The following is a 5317-nucleotide window of genomic DNA, read 5'->3' as shown; positions in this document are numbered from 1 at the left end:
CTGAGAGGCAGAGGGAGACGGAGGGAGACACAGAGAGAGAGAGAGGATGAGATTGCTCTGAGGGGGAAACGGGATGCTCCTCCCTCCATACAAATCCAAAGCAGCAGAGGACTCAGCAGCTGGAGAAGCTGCAGGAGAGAGAGAGTTGTGTGAGTGTGTATTTGTATTACTGATGTTGTGAGGACATGAATCTGTTTACACTGTGTGGACTTGACTTTGGGGTCATTCGTTTTCAGGTGAAGACCTGGTTTATAGTTGGTTTTGCTTCAGATTCAGTTTAAGTTTAGCTTCAGAGGGACCTGATGGTAGAATTGGACATTTTAGTATTGAAAGTGAAAACACACCAATTTTGCAGTTTAATACCAAATTAAAAGCAGTCAGAGAGCTCAGAGTGACTCTACCGAGGCTGAACAACCTTCCAAATATTAATTTAACGCTACAAACTGTGAATCTGACAGCATCGAAAACACACCCAGTAAACTCCACTGAGACAAACAAAATGTCTTTCACATTTTATTCATTCTAGAAATCTTGTTTTGAAGAGTCTGTATTTAATTATTTGTGTAGACAAGTGACCAAAACCTGGAGAGGCCACCGGTTTTCTAAAGGTATGAATGCAGAATGAGACACGAGCAAACTGATCGTAAGACTCTCACACCTGGAAACAAAACGCATCCTGGCTGATTCAGCTCAAAGAACATCTGTTCACACACACACACACACACACACACACACACACACACACACACACACACACACACACACACACACACACACACACACACACACACACACACACACACACACACACACACACACACACACACACACACACACACCTAAATAGATTTGAGGTTATTTGCAGTTTGCTTTGGTCCCACCAATATAAACTGGTGTGATTGGAGCTCTGTGCTTTTTGTGCTTTCATGGGTTTCTGAATTTTGGAAAGTTGGAAATGTGATTTATGCCACTGAAAGAGCGAGAAGGAGAGCGAAGACGTGATTGTGTTGTGAAAACTGACGACTAAGGTTGAGCACAGGAGTGTTGAATGTCTATTTGCAGTTGTTGGAATATTTGTCTCCCCAGGGACTATGACGTGGTGATGGTATGTCATCTTATTAAAACGCAGCTGTTGATGGAAGAGGTTTGTTTTAAATGTTCACGTTGAGAGATGGAAGTGGTTTTCACACCAATAAAATCACTACACCGCACTGTAAACTTGCTTTAATATTTGAGATACGTTTGCTATATTAAAAGCCGCCATGTTATTTGCAGGACCAAAATGTGTGTTCATTGTGAATCACAGGAAATCTGACAGTCAGAAAGAAAAACCTCTTTTCCTCAATCCAGGTCATTTTTGTTGTGCAAACCTGAAGACTTTGTGATAAACACTGTCTGGTTTGATGAGATCGTTCAATAAAAAGTCTTTATTAAGAAAAAGAGAATATTGTTGTGAGTGAAGGGAAAGGATCGTCTCCTATGGAAAGACTTCCTGGTCTGAGGATGCTCAGAAAGATAAAAGCAGATTGATGTTCAACCATCTCAAGTTTCAGATTTGGTATTTCAGGTTTGTACTTCTCTGCAACCCGAAGAATAAATCCACTTTGTATTTTGAGTAGAGTTTTGTACTTTCGTGTCTCCGTTTTAGTTCCTATGAGCTTGAATGTGGTTGTTTAAATTTAAACACATTTTCGATTGGCTGACTAAAAGAAGAGAAGAAACCACTTCATCACCAAACTCCCATTTCACACACTGGAGGATATTGAGTTTCATCATTTTGAGAATAAACCCACTTCTCACGGTTTCCTTTCCCGTCCCCTTTTTCATGCTGTGCTGCAGCGGTGTGGATAATTAAATGTGTTGACTTTCACTTGTTACGATTGATCTTTGCCAGAATATTTCTTGGAGGAGACTTCCAGTTCTCCCTGAGTCTCCGGTGACTGACAGAGCAAAAAAAACACGCTGCAGCTCAGAGTCGAGAAAAAACTAAAAACGTCACGCTTCCTGCATGAATTCTCTCTTTTTAGCTCTTTGAAAAATAAATTTCATACTGAACACAAATTAAAGGGTTTTTTGTGTTTTTTTTCTGAAGAGGGAAAACAAGCCCTGATATTTTTAACTACTCTGACTTCATGGAGAAAAATGATCAAACCTGCTAATGACGTAAAAACTGGTATTTTCCTTTAAATCTACTGAACATGTTCAAGTTATTTCTTTAAGGATTAAATAAACAAACCCTCAATATTCAATGAAATAATGATTTTCAAGGTCAAAATATCATGCAATTTGTTTTGAATGAACACATTAAGTTGATGTCCTTTGTAAAAGCTATTCTCTGCTCTGCTAAGCATGATACAAACTCCTGATTAACTTAATTAGGGCTTTATAATGAGATCGTTTTCTGAATGACTCTTCATTAAAGATTCAATTTGTGCTGATAAACAGGCAGCTGGCAGACAGAAGAGGGAAAGCTGCTGTCAAACACTGAACTGTAATAATAAAACATGTTCATCTCAGCTTTATTTTCTAATTTCTGTTCGAGGCCTCTGTGAAACCTGTTGGAATGAAAACGCCTGCTTGTCACTGAGGATATTGTTTTCTGCAGTTGTGTGTTTACCTGATAGCAGGAACGTTGTCATGCGCACTGCGTCCACAGATAGATGGATTTAATTCCTGCATGCTTCCCACCACCCTGCAGCTCAGCATGCTCAGTCTACTCTCTGCAGTTTATTACCAGCGCTGCCTGCAGCGGTTAATGAGCAAAAGAAAAAGAACAAAAAAAGGAGTGAGTCTGCAACTTTCAGCAAGTTTAAACTCCACAAATTCACATTAAAGGCTGAAGAAAATTTAGCAAAAGCTGATGGAGTAAAAAAAGAAGAAGAAATTCCACACCTGCTGGAATATTGTATTTTCTAAATAAAACCAGCATCATAAACATATTTCAGCATATGATCTCTGCAGCCGGAGTCAGGACTGTTACATTAATGATAAATCCTAGAAAAGTCCAAACCAACATGACACATGTCATGAAATGACAGGAGACACGTTCAGAGCTGAGGAACAGGACACTGAGCGTAGACCACCATCTAGTGGAGAAACAGAGAACTGCATCCTCCAACAGCAGAGACTTTACTCACGTTGGAAAAGTGGCTTCAGGATCATTTCTCCTTCTGATCTCCTGCTGGTGTAATTCAGTCTGGTGACGGCACAGTGTGGAACAAAGATTTATAATAACACTTTAAAGAGAAATACTTTAGCATTTGGTCTGTTATTGGATCTTAAATCTTTCCTTAGAATCTCTGATTATTTCTTACATTTGTAGAGCAGAATATATCAACATACAAACATCAGTTCCTTCGCTCACGTAGTTTCTCTTCTTTCTTTTCCAGATGTCCCGTCATGGAGCTGCATGTCTCTGATCTGCGCTTGTCGTCTCCACCAACAGTTCTTCTCTTGTATTTCTATGCTGTCCTTTTCTCTCTCTGCTCTCCTCTCACCCCAACTGGTTGAGGCAGATGGCTGCCCACCTCTGATCCTGGTTCTGTTAACAGATGCTCCGCCCACCTCTGAGCCTGGTTCTGTTAACAGATGCTCCGCCCACCTGAGCCCGGTAACAGATGCTCCGCCCACCTCTGAGCCCGGTAACAGATGCTCCACCCACCTCTGATCCTGGTTCTGTTAACAGATGCTCCACCCACCTCTGAGCCCGGTTCTGTTAACAGATGCTCCACCCACCTCTGAGCCCGGTTCTGTTAACAGATGTTCTCCACCTCTGATCCTGGTTCTGTCGGAGGTTTCTTCCTGTTAAAGGGAGTTTTTCTTCCCTCTGTTGGAGGATTTTCTCCCTTAAAGAGGAGTTTTTCCCTCCTAGCTTATGTGGGAATTGTTGAATTGTTGAATTGTTGGGTTTTCTCTGTATAATATTGTAAAGCCTTGTTGTAAGGACTTTAATGTGTTAACCCTCGTGTTGTCCTCGGGTCAAAATGACCCGCAGCTGTGTTCAACCAAGTTCTATTTTATTTCTATATTTTTATATTTTTGGGGATTTTTTTTTTGGTTTAAAGAAACCCTCACAGCATCCTCGTCACCAATGAGCCCAAAAAATATGAAAATATAGAAATAAAATAGAACTTGGTTGAACACAGCTGCGGGTCATTTTGACCCGAGGACAACACGAGGGTTAAGTGCCATAAAATAACCTATGTTGTGACTTGGCGCTATATAAATAAAGTTGAATTGAATTGAAATATACATACATTATGGGATTCAGTGACACACAAAGGAAAAAAAAAATGTTTTAAAAAATATTTGCAAATTTACAAAAAATCTGAAACTGAAATCTGTCATTTACAAAAAATCTTTTGACACTTCAGTACTTTGAGGAAGCAGCTAGAGCGTCAAGTCTTCTTTGGTTTCTTTAAGCTTTAAACATCTGAATTTAGTTAGTTTACCTCATCGTTCAGTCGATCCTCTCAGACTCAAACAGGCTGATGGAAAGTGTCTGAACGACCGTCTTTAGATCTTCAGGACCTTCACAGATGTCCGAGGCGACTCCAGCGTCGACCTGCTCGTTCGCTTCCGGTCATCGTTGTGCTGGTAATCTTCGAGTGACCGTTCACTACGGAAACACGGTTGTTTTTTCGAAGGACCTCTTAAGTGTTTGTCTCCAAACATCTTCACATTCACAGCTGTGAGTCCTCTGTTCTTCTGAGGACTCTCAAAACTTTAGAAATAGTTGTATAAACACCAGTTTTCTCTTTTCTCTACAGACGCTTCCTTTGACTTGGAGGCTTGTTGTTTTTGTTGTTTTTGTTGTTTCGTGCCAACATGCCGTGTGAACTGTTTCCCTTTCTCAACTGTATAATCTGCAACAGCTGGACTATAACTAAGGTCTAGACTTACCTCAAGGATCCTTAAAGCAAACATGAAGCACCTGACAACAATCTGGAGTGATTCAACACCCGGTCTGGTCCTCAGGGACGGACTAACCGGTGGGCCCATGACCAGCAGGTTTTCATGAATAACTGTTTTATGTGAATTAGACGTGTTGTATTGTTTGAGTGTTGTGTAGGTGCAAACACCCCGAGGTGCTGTAGTTTATATAATCATTCATAACGGGAGTCTGTGAGTGTTTGATAGAAGCAGAAGTTAAAATATTGATCCAAAATAGTGCAAAATGTGACTTTAATGTAAATTTTCACGTTATATTTTGTGGAGATTATCTTTTTTTTTTTTAAAACAGTAAATCTGTAGGATTTCATTGTGTCCTCTGAAACAATCTAGTCCTTTAGCGAGAAGAAAATCACACTGATTTCAG

This window comes from Brachyistius frenatus, unplaced genomic scaffold, assembly GCF_029030835.1.
Source record: "Brachyistius frenatus isolate BFR_SWC_R1_liver_20210118 unplaced genomic scaffold, ASM2903083v1 Contig_131, whole genome shotgun sequence".
Classification (NCBI taxonomy): domain Eukaryota; kingdom Metazoa; phylum Chordata; class Actinopteri; family Embiotocidae; genus Brachyistius; species Brachyistius frenatus.
This window is presented reverse-complemented; position numbering follows the sequence as displayed.